Source organism: Pteropus alecto, unplaced genomic scaffold (genome assembly GCF_000325575.1).
Source record: "Pteropus alecto unplaced genomic scaffold, ASM32557v1 scaffold50, whole genome shotgun sequence".
In the NCBI taxonomy this organism is placed as follows: domain Eukaryota; kingdom Metazoa; phylum Chordata; class Mammalia; order Chiroptera; family Pteropodidae; genus Pteropus; species Pteropus alecto.
Window position 1 is genome coordinate 10,457,537 of NW_006431918.1, and position 14,739 is coordinate 10,472,275.

At 37.6% G+C, this 14,739-nt stretch overlaps 1 protein-coding gene across 1 annotated transcript in view; it reads left to right on the forward strand.

Moving 5' to 3' along the window:
- Nucleotides 1-10,320: 10,320 nt before the first annotated feature.
- The window catches only part of TTC29 (tetratricopeptide repeat domain 29), a 108,848-nt gene continuing 104,429 nt past the window's right edge, over nucleotides 10,321-14,739 (forward strand). The window contains exons 1-2 of the mRNA XM_015600686.1: nucleotides 10,321-10,435; nucleotides 11,062-11,108. The gene's annotated coding sequence lies outside the window, so the exon portion shown is untranslated. The remainder of the gene's footprint in view (nucleotides 10,436-11,061; nucleotides 11,109-14,739) is intronic.

The following is a 14,739-nucleotide window of genomic DNA, read 5'->3' on the forward strand; positions in this document are numbered from 1 at the left end:
GATGAGCATAGTGGTAATAGCCTACTGGTTTTAATGTTAACAGAGCAAAATTCTCTATTGTCATTGTCAGAAGAAAGTTCATATATGTATGTAATTTTTAAATTACATGTTATCACTTCTCCCTCAGTGGTTTTCATCTTATTCCTATTTTTGTTTCTACAACTAGTATTCCAATGATTTCTAACCATATGTCAGTAATACTGAGTTCCAGACACAGTCATTCAATGGCTTCCTTGATATCCTCTCCCTGACATCTCAAATTTATCATGTAAAAATAGCACCATGGATTTGCTCTCTCTCTGTTCCATCTAAGAAACCCAATTTTCCACTCTCAGATGTCTCCATTTCAGTCCATGATCTCAGTACTTCCAGCTGCTAAATCCAAATGTCTATGATTTGGTAGACTACATTCAAATTTTTCTTGACACATCTCCTTTGTCACCATACTCCATTTCTATACTCTAATCAAAGGCACCTCATCCTCTCAGCTAGATTAATGAATACAGCTACCTTCTGGGAAGTCTCCCTATCCACTCCAGTCACCCACCTTTCACAAGTAGCCAGGAAACTTTTAAACATGTCAAAATGATCACATCACTCTCTTGGTTAAATCTCTCCAATGACTTCCAACACCTGTAATAAAATGCAACTTTCTTACTATGGCCTAAGTTTCTATATAGTGACCCTTCCACATCATCGCCTACATTTTCTTCTCCCCTGGGACCACTGTCCTCCACCAAATGTGCATCCTGGCTGTGGGCCATGTATTAGTTTTCTATGTTCTGTAACAAATTTTAAAACTTACAATAACACTTTATCTCCCAGTTTTTGTGAGTCAGGGCTTAGCTGGGTCTTCTGCTTAGGGTCTCACAAGGCTACAGTATAGGGTTTGGCCAGGCCTGGGTTCTCATTTGGACTCTCAACTGAGTAAGGATCTGCTTCCCCACTGGCGTGGTTTTAAGAAGCGTTGGGTTCTTCGTGGCTGTGGGATTCATGGTAGCTTGCTTTTTACAAAGACGGCAACACAGAAAGAAAGACTAAAGTGATTCTGGTAGCAAAATAGAGTCTTATACCACATTAAATAATCACGGAAGTGACAGCCCACCAGTCTTGCCATACTCTATTGGTTAGAAGCAAATCACAGATGTCACCCACACACAAGGGGAGGGGTGAATACTAGAAAGAGGCAGTCAGAGAGAGGCACCTGAATAGTCTCCCACATGCCAGCATACCGACTCTGCTCCCACATCTGGAGCTTTGCCTGTTCTAGTCCATCTACCTATGTTCTTTCCCCGATGGGCACCTGCTTCTCCATTCCACCATTCATTTAGGTTTCAGTTCAAATATCACTTTCACGTGGCAGCCTTCTCTAATGATCCAGACTCAAAAAATATCCCCTAACACCTATGCACACACAACACTTTAATTTTATTACCTTGTTTTATCTTATTCATAGCCCTGAAATCATCTTATTTATTTATTTACTACTTCCCCTTTCTCCCATAGAATGTTATACTCTATGTGTACCCACATGTCTTGTTTAGCACCATATTTTTATTTTCAGCACTTGGAAATGGTATGCAATAGCATAACTAGTATTATTGGATAAATTTAAAGTACTATTGGAATAAAGAATTGAAAGAATTGCAAGATTCCCATCTGAAAATCTGAAAAAAAAATCTCAAAACTTTGTTCTAAAAAATCAGTCTGCTAACATGACCAGCAAAGTGTAAAATACAGTACTCAGAAGACTGAGGTCTGAATTAAAATTTATAATTATTTATACCTTCTTATTTTAAAAGGATTATGAAGGAAAAAGATACAACATAAAATTTTTATTTCTGTAGTGATTTTATTCCTAAATATACATTACTTATTTATATGATTAGAGAGTTCACATAATATATATACACACATATATATTTATGTACATGTGATATGTCATTTTGTCAATTTTGCAGACTCTAAACACAAAATTCTACCTTAATTTAGATAATTCCTATGTCTTTTCAAGTTAGAAAAATAGACAAATTGAATGGCTGTAATGTTCATTGGGATAGAAAGAGACACTGAAGTAAGCTGCTCTGTTGAATTTCATGGGAAGGCAGTCTTTGATGAAAACACCAGTTCAGTGTCTAGTTTATCGCTTTGCAGATTTAAAGACAAATATTTTCCAGTCTACCAAGAAATAATCAGGAAGTAGAAACTGATTTACATTAACCAAAATTTTTAAAAGACTAGTTTATATACCAGATTGCCCATTTATGTTCGAATTGGATCTGTATTTCACAAGGCAACAAATCCTGACTGTTACTCAGGATATAACTTCCTATTTCACAGTAGAAAGCAAATCACTGAAAGCCAACTGGTGAGCACAGAATGAGGAAGGAGTCAAATATCCTTAAAAGACAACTCAACCAGGCTTTGACCACCTGCAGGATTGCATTACTCTAGGCTGGTTATCTGGAATTGACCGTAGGAGTCAGTGCTGGTCTCTCAGCAGACTGCTACAGGACACTGGTAAAATTCCTCCTCATCCACTACCTTCTGCTGCTTTTATCAGTCATGACAATATCTCTTCTAGGCAACTTATATGTCAGTGGAATCAATTATTGGCACAATTTTTCAAAAGTATAACTGAGTCTCTATAACCACAAGTCCTCAGTCTCAGAGGCAACACTTTTGCAAGCCATTTCATACAATGGGCTCCCTTTACAGATGCTTAGTCCACCCGTGAGAGCTGATTTTTACAGCTCTCCATCTTATCTGATGACCTCTTCCTCTCGCCGCTCTCCGGCTTCTTGATACACCCTCTTTGGTACCTGTAGCCTCTTATGAATTAATGCTTTTCATTGCATTTTACTTTATTAAATAATCATCTGCTTAGATAGTTTTGGTGGCACCAACAGAGAAAAAAGAAAAATATTTTCATTATGAATTTCATCAATATTTTAGAAGAATAAGCTGTTGGAAGACATCTTCAATTTTCTATCATAATTTTCAACATTTTCTCTCTGGGACAAAAGGTGATGAAGGGGAAAATAGAAATATTGAAATAAATAATTTGGGTGTCAGATTTCCTGGAAATATTTTACTCTTCCTTCACTGTGTTGTTGGAACAGCGAAATATGACACTGATGCGCTCTGTAATTTATGTGTTTAATGACTTGCGGAATGAGCTCTATCTACTGAAAATACTTACAATGGTATTTTATTTGATCTTCAACAGCACTTCTGTCTCCATCTCCTCATTCAATCTGAATATTTTAAAAAAGGATAGTTAATTGGAGAATTTTCTAGGCTTATTATGTATTTCAACTTTGATACTCACTTTTTTTTGTTTTGGTTGTTAGGGAACAAGTAGGAATCATCAAGCAAGATTCTGTTTTTATGAAAATATGCCTTCTATGAATTCCGTGCAAAATTTGGTGCATAAAGTAAGTACATGTTATTTATGATAAACTCTTATTCAGTAAAAGCAGCCTAGTTAGATATACATCTGTGTCTTTAAGGGTCTCTTCTTTCCACAAAACCACCTACCATTTCAAAAGCAGTTCTGGGATCAGAAGAGAGAAAGGTGTGGGACTGGGTGGGGGGCGGGGGGGAGTAAGAATTACTTACTGGAATATTCCGGAATTCTGGAGTCATTATCCTTTTGAAATTTAATAAGCTTTCTCTAAGTTTCCCTTCCAATCGCCCAAGTCAATACCATACTTTTCTACATGAACTATAAAACACTGTGCAGTTCTAGTTGTTGGGATTGGCAAAGGGCAACCTGAGCAATGAGAGAAGCACACCAGGAGTTTTAGAAGGCTGGGAGGGGAAGCAGCAATGATTCCAGTGGTGGAATCCAGGCCAGACAGGGTGCCAAGACCATACTGGACTTTCTTGAGAGAGGAAGTTAGTGAAAGATACACTGATGCAGGGCAAGTACAAAGATGTGAGCAGCAAATTAATGAGGTGAAAGATGCAAGATGGTTGGGATGGATGATATTAGAAGGTTCAATAATAAATATAGCTTGCTAATCAAAATGATTGCTATTGTCAACAGGTGGTAGTCAATCAGATGACTACCTGGTTACTAAGAGCCTCTTCTGTCCATTCTGGGTCAGGCTCAGTCTAAGCAGTCCATTCACATAACTTCTGTAAACTTCGATGTCAGCAATCTGGCTTTTTGCAGGTCTCTGATCATTCAGAAAAACTAGTAGACAATGTGCATTTATCACTGTGGACTCTTCTTAGGTAAAGTCTTCCATCTAGGTAAAGTGAACAAGAGGATATGCCATTCAGTGCTTTGCCGAGTGGGAGGTTTAGCCCAGTTGGGATTCCGACCTTCCATATTACATAAAATTTTGAAGATATTTAGGAAAGATTTTAGATGTCTTGGTCAGGGTTCCTTCAAGAGCTGATGCAAAGATGGGGTAAATATGCTAGGAATTTATTTGAGGAAATGCCTGTTTGAGAAAAAATAAGAAGGAAGATGGAGAAGGCTATGAGAACCATCAGAGTGTAATGCAATTCCGACTCTAAATAAAGGGAAGAGAGAAGCGGAATATCCTAGACTAATAGAAGGTTTGGGAAAACCATAGATGAATCCTTAAGATAAACTGGGCCTTTGGAGGAATCCAGTGTCTCTCGGGAATGGATTTGCATAGAACCCCTGCTGCACAGTCATTGGTTGGGAGGAACCCATGAGAAACACAGATTTCAAAACACAGGTTAATTACACTCCCTGTAGTTAGCAGTCTGTGAGGTGCATTGTCCTGGCCACTGCAACACCTAATATCTCCTCAATTATCTGATTAGCCCAGAATAAACACAAAGATGTTACTGCTAAAATTGTTCATCAAACCACTAAAATTATTACTTTTTAATGCTTTGGCTTAAAATATCCAAAATTCTGATTTCCTATCTAGGTTTTTAATTAAGTTTCATTGATCTTCTGTTTTCTCTCATGTTCTCTTATGGCACTTGAAAGTTTTAGTAAACCACATGGATCCATAATTATCTTAGTAATAAAGAGGGTCAAGATATAGATATTATCTATATCTTGAGAAGTCAATGGTCACTAAACTGGCCCTCATAAGATGGCTTCTTCTAGATTGACCGCTCTAGTCAAAGACCTGTTTCCCAGTTTTACAGATCCAGAAACATGACTGCAGCATACCCACTGGTTATTAACCTTAGTGAAGGCTTTAACCCAGAGTAACCAAATGCACACATGCTGAGACATAAACCAAACGCCAGTGCATTAATTTATAGTGAGAATATAATTTCCAGGAGAATCTAAATATTCATGTCAGTTAATTAGAACATACTTTTCATCTAGTTAGGAATCTCTACATACAGAAGAAAATTATACTTATGAGGTTGCTTGGTAAGCATGAGATCAGAGAAAAGAAAGGTAATTAAAAGCATGATTTAGGAGAAAAGCTTTGGGTCAGATAGACCAAGGTATTTTTGTAGAATGTCCTTGCAAGTAACCAATTTCACCCATAAAGGTCTGATGCTTTTTAATTTTATTTTCAAATCATAACTTCATTTCAGTCTTCTCGAGGGTCAATCATAATTCTCCCATGTCTTGACTGTAACTAATACTATAAATCAATATCCCAATTATAATTGCAAATATGCTAAATTAATAAATAGGTTATCATGTGTTCAATTTTTTATTGTTGTGGTTGGAGCTCAAAATTTTATATTGCTGTATTGCTTTGGGGCTGGGCCCATCTTCCACAGCTCTTTGCCCCTGTATTGTGGAATTCATGTATATCAAAGCAAGCCTTGGTTCTCTGCCATTCTATTCCTCTTAGTGCAATTGGCACACCTTTACTCATTTCTCATAACACAAAAACACATGTTAGGCACGATCCTCTCTGTGAAGTCTTGTGACTGCCAAACTTCCACCCAGTCCTGGGCAGCTATGTGGTCCTTCCTCAAGGTGCTCAGTGTAATGTCATATTTATAACATTTGTCATGTGGTACTGTGGTCATCCTCAGGACTGGAATGATCCAGGGTGGAGTGGGAGTATTAGCCATGATGGTCTGTGCTGTACCAGGTTCCTTTGGAATAACTGGTTTTACAAACTTCCTGGGGGCAGGTAACTAATGGGGTGTGGAATGCCTGGGAAGCCTGGGATCAGGACCAGTGGAAAGAGTCAGATCTGAGTTGTGAGTTTGAGTCAGGAGCAGAGAGGATTAAGAACAGATTGGAGAGCAGGATGGGAGACAGACTGTAGTGGATGGTCTAGGAATTAGGCCATGAAGAAGACAAGGACATCAATCTAGTTTTTCTGGTGCTGGTGTAGATGGGTCACAGAGCTTGAAAGCAAAGAAACAGTTGTCTATTTAATATGTCTATCTTTATTTCAGTGAGTTTACTGAGGACATAACTTGCCTTTATATTCCTACCCTAGCAGATTACCTGGCGTTTTGAAATGATGAATGGGTGGATTGATGGACAAATGCATGGATAGATAGATAGATGAGTGGATGGATGGATGGATGGATGGTCTTTATATTCCTACCCTAGCAGATTACCTGGCTTTTTGAAATGATGAATGAGTGGATAGATGGACAAATGGATGGATAGATAGTTAGATGAGTGGATGGATGGATGGATGGATGGATGGGTATATGGTTGGATTTAGTCTTTCAAATTCAGTGTTTAGGACTGCTACTCCATATTTTTTCCCACTGTTATGTCTAATTCAGCCTTTATTTATTATACCTTAGCTTAATAAGTTGTTCGCCTATGAAACGGTACTGAAAGTCATAATAAAATTTTATCAAATGAGATATTTGTTCTTATTTATAACAGTTTTTGAAAATACCATTATATTCTATATTTTTGTTCATGGATTTAGAATTCTCCTTACATATATACAGTAGACTTTTTCCTTGGAAAATGCAAAACTTCATTTCTGAATTATATTGGAAAAATACTGATGTGCCTTATAATATCTTAGAATGGTATTTGTATATGTAAAAGTACCTGGATAGAAGTATATACAGGTATATGTTTATTATTATGTATACACACATAATTAAGGTTTCAAGAGATTTGACAGTTACTGAAGTATATTATTTTGTGAAGATTTGTCTCCACTTGTAGAAAACATTTCCTTTGTAGATTTATCCATTGTACAGAGGCACAAAATAATGAGTAAAATTAACAAAGTATATATGTATGTTCAAGTTCAAATGGCATTTTTCAAAATGAGAGGATTTAGCAGTCTGAGAAAATACAGAATTGTGTCATGAAGTATGAAGATGCTGAAAAAAAGGGGCAAACATGTTTTAATACCGACTGATGTTTACAAGATGGATTATGAAAGAAAGTTGGTTCTTGTATTCTTTTGATTTAAAAACAATGTGGTTTATATACATTGAGGGGAAAAAACAACAACAACTAAAACTCGATTTAAAACCAAGGAATTATACATTAGATGTCAAACCAAGTAGCTTAGGTTTTCAACCTAGGTCCTGAAGCCTTTCCAGGCTTTTTAGATGTTGACAATTTTAAGGAATCGTTTCTGAGGCCCTCAACTTTCAAATGTACTCGCCCCTAACACAGGCAAGCCTGAGCACCATGTGTGTAGGCTGCTGCTTCTCCTTTTCCACTCCTCTTTCGTTTTACAAAATCTTGCCAAACAAAGGGACAATTTGAGAATACATACTTTGAATAGTATTGGCTGATTATATTTGATTGAATACTAAAAGCTATTTTTCTAGGTTCTTTTAACCGCAAAACACTTATGACAATTACAAGAGTGTTATACATATTGTTAAAATCTATAAAAAGGCTTTCAACTGTAAATTAAGTATAAAAATTATTACTTGCAAACCTAATAAGCAAATGGCCTTTTATTTTACCTTAGAATATCTAGTGCAAAGCACTGTTTATGTAAGATCGATAAATATTGACTAGGTTTCTCCACCTGATTTATTCTACAAATGGAAAATATTTAAACCTCAACAATATTTTATATTATTTTCACCCAGGTCAAAACACATTTTTATTTGACATTACATAAGTAGAAATATTTTGTCTGCAATTTTTAAAACTAATTTTATCAAATCTCTATGTAGCAAGAGAAAAATAAACGTAATTATGTGTGCTCTTTAATGCCATTTCTTAATTGAATCTTAGAGTTTCAAATCTTACTCTAGAAATGACTAATGTTCTAAAATGTTGTGTCAAAAATTGACATTATCTGTACTTAATGCCTACTAATTTCTGTTTTTTAATTATTTTTTTATCTCATTTGTATCACCTAATAATTTCTTAATTACTATATAAATTAGTGTTTTTTTAGTTGTAAGTAATAAAAATAAACTGGCTAACTTTAGAAAAATTAATTCATTGGCATGATATCAGAGGGCTTCAGAATCATGGTGAAGCTGTGGACCAGACTTGGGAAGGGCTGATATCAGGGCAAATCCTAGGGCTCAAAACAGGAACTGTAGTTATGATCTCAGGGCAGGACACAGCTGTAGACGAAATCAAAGATCATAATTCAGATCAGCCTCCAAAACTCAAAAGATAAGCAACTAAGCATTTTGGTTGAATGTGCAAATTTCAACACATTATCCTTTATATTGGAGTATCTATCCATCTAAGCCACCCTCAAACCTCTCTGAAGTGAGTCTCTTGTATTTTCATAAAATGTATATTGTTTCTTTTGGCAAGTATTTATAGTGCCAAGGCATGGAAGCTGCCTGCTAATTCTTGCTCTCCTGGTTCTATTACTACCTGTCGGTGCATTGATCCAGCATGATATAATACACTGGTAAGCTAATCAAGTTCTCTGAGAACTAAATTGCAGCAAAGAACCAGAGATTAGTAACAGAATACTAAATTGGAAAATAAAAATGCAGTGCTATCTCTGCTAGGGAAAAGCAAATTGCTTCTGTTTTTTTTTTTTTTTTTTTTTTTTATGCAAATTTACTTAAACATGTTGTGGGGAAAAAATTTTTTTTTTTTTTTTTTTTTTTTTTTTTTTTTTTTTTCTGTTAATCAGAATACGAGGGGCTGAGGCAGTAGATGCTACAATACCCGGTTGCTCCAGCAAGAAGGCTTTCTTGGGAACAGCAGCACAGTTTGAGTTATCATCTAATTAACTTTTTATTCCTCATCTATTTTGTCCAGCAAACACAGATAATTAAATGGGAATATTCAAGAAAATATCAGAATTTTCAAGTCTGAAATTCCCCCAGAGATACAGTATTACTTTTGATTTACTATTTTGGTAGGGAAGTATAGAGTTAGCTGGCAGCTGATTCTTGGTAGCTATTTGTTTATCTCCAGGGATGCCTGGAGTAACCGTACTCTCCTTTGGCCAAGATAGAAATGAAATGTATTAGCTAGTTATATATAATGTGCTTCTAAAAGCTTGAAGTTCTCCTTAATGCACTCTGTACTAGCTTGTCTACTTTGTTTATTAAAAACATGTAGTTTCCTAATCTGCATTTCTTTTACCTGGTTACATAGGCTGGTTTGGCTATATGATCAGTGGAGTTAAAAAGACCACTTGTACATTGTTGGTGGGAGTGTAAATTGATACAGCCATTATGGAGAACAAAATTGAGGCTCCTCAAAAAAACATAACTACCATAACACTAACATTCTCACTCCTGGGTATATAACCAAAGCGTCCTTCAGTGGATGAACAGATAAAGAAAAAAAGAAAATGTGATGTATATATATGTATACACACACACTCCCACCAAATAATATATAATTAATGTGTATACACAGACAGACAGGGAGATATTCTATAAACAATGAGTTTTTAGTCTACAGCAACTCAAAATTGGATTATCTTTCTGGAGACAGAATTGGGAAAGGTATTTGTGTGGGAAAGGGAAAAGACGGTTTTGACTGCAACAGAAGCTGAGGAAGAGGGGAATGAATGACTTATCTGGATAAATGACCTAGTGGATTTTGTGGCGTCAGGTCTTGGGGGTCACAAATGCCAAGTTGAGCATTTCTCCATCAATCCTGTGGACAACAGGAGAATGTTGCGAAATATTAAGAGTTCAGTGCCACGAAGAAAACGATTCAGGGCGGCAAATTTGAGGCTCTTGGATTAGGTGAGCTAATTTCTGCAAGCGGTCTCACTTTTAAAAGCAGTCTTGTTTGAAAACGCCTGCTGTGCCTGGAGCCCCGCTCAGCCCTCAGTAGGCTCCGCCCCCATGCCTGGAGAATCTGGGAGCCGCCCCAATCCCGAGCCCCGCTTCAGCCTAACCCCGCCCCTCCTGCCCCGCCCTCTCTGTATCCCTGGAGACGCTCTCGCGTCTTCTGTCCCAACGCTGGTCTCGCAATCACCGCGGGAAGTGGGGGTAGCACAGGTGCCCAGCACCTGCCGCTGGTAGGGGACACACTTCGGAAGAACGGAAAACCAGAGTTGTTCCCCAGGGCCAGTCCACTGAGGTTCGTGATGGTGGGACGAGGCTTGGGGCAGAACTTTAACAGCTCCTTGGAGAAGCGGGCTGTTCTTTCAGGCAGTCTTTCTCTGACCCCCACAGACCTTCCTTATCAGTCTGTAGATTCCGTCTCAAGCTTCTTCAGCTGAGGCCTTCGCCCTTTCAAGAAATGAATAGAAGTAGGAGCAGGGAAAGGCACTCCTCTCGCCCCCCAGTTCACCTGACCCTCTGAGGGCAGTGGGAAAATAGATGTAGAAATAAATTATTAGTTTAGAACTAGGTAGGAGCAGAAAGGGAACTGAGATGCCCTCGGTTTAAGTAGAGATAACTCAATCTCTCATAAATTTAAGAGATCAAATGGTTATTCTTACTGTCACATGTGTATTGGAATACATGGATACTTATACATATTTCAGGTATATTGGCGTTTTATTGAATTAGCGATTAATTTCTCCCATAGAGTCTATACTTTTTTTTCCCTAAAGTTCCTCTAAACACATAGTAAGTACTTAGTATTCGTTGTATGAATAAATCTTATTCCATGATATGGGGAAGAGATAGGAGTTACTCTATTAATTAATTTTGCACTTTTTTTCTTCTCTCCTTTGCTATTCTTTGCTTCCTGATTTTCAGGCTGAAGTCTGTAAGCCTGGAAAGACCTTCAGCAGTAATATCCAAATGTAAGTCAAGTGAATCATGGCCTGCCTTCAAACACTTTTCCCGATTTATATTTGATTTAACCATCAGTAAATTCAGTCGGTAAGAAATGTGCAGGAACTCTATTTTATTTAACAACTTATCTAATTACCTACCATGGAGTGCTAGAAGTGTCCAAAAATTATGATACAAATATAAACATTTAGTGACTCTTTAAACATCTTTATGTGAATTTTAAAACAATTGTGTCAGGAGTATAATTATATATAGTTCTGCGGTTTTCTTTAAACTTTCATAGTAAGAGCTTGAAAAGTTCTAATTCTTATAAATGATTTTGTTGGTGATAGAAAAATCATATTTGTTTTGAATTCTCTTGATAACAAGTAATAAATTTGCTTGCTGTAGTTTATTGGCTTTATTTCTCATATCTCAGCTTTTACCCTGAAGTGACTGAATTCTACAGATAGTGGTCAGCCTCAGACATAGTCACTCCCCATGTAGCCTCTGTCTACATAGCACTCCCCTTCCTTTGTGTTTGCTGATGAGAGTTTCTCAGGGGATAGTGGGCAAGAGGGTTACTCTTTGAAGAATTTTACTTGGGGGCCAGAGATTTAAACTTACACCAAGGGACACATTCAGCCTGACCCACCACTCTCAAACCTTTCATCCTGTATTTCTCCATTCTTGTTTGTCTTTGCATGTGGGGGTCAAATTTAGAGACTAAATACAACCCAGACAAGAGCCAACCAGCAGATCAAAGAATCCACCAAATCTCTTCTGAATACCAACAGGGGAATGGCTTCAGGCAGCCTTTTGATCTTTGTCTCAGCCAGTGGTGCCACATGCAGCATTGCCCACTTTCTGGCACTGGGGGAGCTGCCTCTGGGTCCTCCTAACAGACTGCTGCACCTCTCCGTTCCTGGGGCTAAGCTTGTTTTGGTACCAACCAGAGAAGTAGCTCTCATTTTCTTTCTCCCTTACTCACCTGAATCTGGAGCACTGCCTTTCCTGCAGTGGCATCCATCTTGTGTGATTTCTTCTGTGGTCTTGAGCTGGGAGAACCCTGATGCAGTTCCATCGTTAAGGATGTGTTTCATTTCCAGGTCAGCTCTCGCCTACTCCATTCCTTATGGGTAGAGCTCACCTAGGAGCTGGGAACACTGTCTGGCCAACACCAGAAAAATAATACAGTTTATTTTAGCAAGGAGCAAAAGGCTTTCTTCACTCTACAGGTGTAATTTAAGCCTGAAATAACTAGCCCCTAAGCATGCTTGCATTTTTTCCTCACTTATTTTCCTCTTGGCTGCTTCTATATGCTAGAATACAGCTACTTTCTACATGAAGGAAATTCAGCATAAATAGACTGAACTTATAAAAGAAACAGTGATTACTTAGATCAGAAAATAATTTGTTACAGGATCCCTTTAAATATTTGATGCATTTCAAATATTATGTGTGCAAAATTTCAGTACATACATTATCTACTGTGTAAAACAAAGTACCCTTATGTGGCCATGGATCGTGAAAAACAAAACCCCTTTCCCAACAGGCACAGCCAAGGTAGGACGTGGGGTTTAGAGTAGGGAGGGAGCCTGCTCAACTTTTACCCTAACTCTGAAATTTTCCAATATAGATTGGTTGAGGAATATTTTTCCCAGCATGCAGTTAATAACTTTGCTTCTGCTTTATCATTCTGCTCTGACCACCTCCACCCCCCATTCGGAGTTCGTGCCTTCAGGCTTGCCAGCAGGGCTTGCAATACTTACATTCAACTAAATTTAAGAATTAAGGTGCTCCTGCTGCTAATGTTCTCAGATCAGAAAAGAGCAAAATGAAGGAACTGGTTGCTGAAACTTTAATGGTAGGAAACGTTGACTCAAGTTTTGGAAAAAAAAAAACAAAAAAAACTGTTGATCTGTGTGACAAAGACAACATATTCCTCTCCTGAATATTTGCATTTGATTTCATTAGATGTTTATATTTTCTAGCAAAAATGATCTATCCCAAGTAAACATCAAACAGAATACGTTTTATATCACATACTGGTAGCCTAGCTTTTTTTCGGAGGGGGGCTTATGCACTATTTGATGAGATATAGTGGCTGGTTCAGAGCTTCTGGGGCTTGGTCCCACTGTCTCTAAGTAGCCTGGTCTTCCTAGTATTTGGAAAAATTACAAGTAGTTTCCTCATTTCAAAACACTATTATGCAGAGATCACTCCTGCCCTAAAGCACTTGGTAAACAAAGTAGGGCTCTCAGAACAATCTTAATTGGTAAAGGACAGAATGCCCCGACTGAAGCAAGTACATTCATTGTTTTATTCTCTCCCTTTCAAAATCCACCAGAGATGGAAAGATCAGGGTTAAGAAACTAAGATGGCTCTGATTTGTTCTGTAACATTAGAGATTGAACATCCGGTCTTCACAACTTCTATGAAGTAGGTTCATGAGCAGTCCAACCCTATGTCGGTCGAAACTTCCACCACATGTTCTGCATGATGCTGCCATTTAGTAAGTTAGGGTTATCCAAGGAACTCAACTAGTTAATGTAACTCCTAATAAGAAAAATAGATTTTTAAATTACATAAGAATTTAGTTACTATATATGAAGTTTAAGTATAATACAATATGTTTCTGATGTTCTTGGAGGAGAGGACTAACATTTGCTGTTTAGACTGTGTGCTTTAAAACTATTACTATATAAAAATAGAAGGATATTATGTTTCATGGGTCATATCATGGCCTGATGATCTGAGTGACATTAGGGTTTTATTAGATCTCAAACAAGACACTGATCTGCATTAGGATTTTCTCTGTAATTATGTGAAAAATTATTTTCAGGCTAGAGTAGTAATCTATTTTTAGAACATAAGACTGTCTATTTCTAGACTTAATTTCAAAGGATCTTTTCTTGTTTTTTTGATCTCTCCCACCACCACCAACACCACATCCTCCAACCCACCCCTGCTATGGCTTTGTGGCACACAGGATTATCGTGTCTCCCATCCACAGGTAGCTCTACCTCAGGTCTGACCATGTCTCTCCACCTCCACCTAAACCACCATTCTCTTTCACCCAGATTTCACAGCAAGCTTCCAGCTGTTCTCTCTGATGTCTGCCTTTCCACTCCCTATGGTCTAAGATTAAATGAGAAGCCAGAGTGACTCTTAAAAGGCAAAAGTCAGATGTCACTTCTGCTCAAAATTCTCCAGTGAATTCTTACTTCACTCAGAGTAAAAGTCACAGTTTTCACAGTTTTCAAGACCCCATATCATTGGAACACAAAATTTCATCTAACAACTCTGACTTTATCTCCTTACGCTCTTATTTACTCCTGCTACTGGTGAGCATTTGGGTACTTTCTAATCCTTGCTTTATTTTTTGTTATAGATCTTATCACCATCTGATGTTCTACATATTTAGCTTATTGGTGTATTATCTGTTTTTCCCCTTCATCCACCCCTATAATATCAATTCTTGAGGTCAGAGATCTTTTCTTGTTGTTCAGTGTTATATCTTCAGCACCTAGAACAGTACCTGTACTACATAGTAGCTCAATAAATATATTCTGTTGAATATATTCAAGGCCAAGATTGATGATGTTTACCCTAGGTCACACAATAAATGCTGGAGGTAAGTGATTTATAACCAAAAAA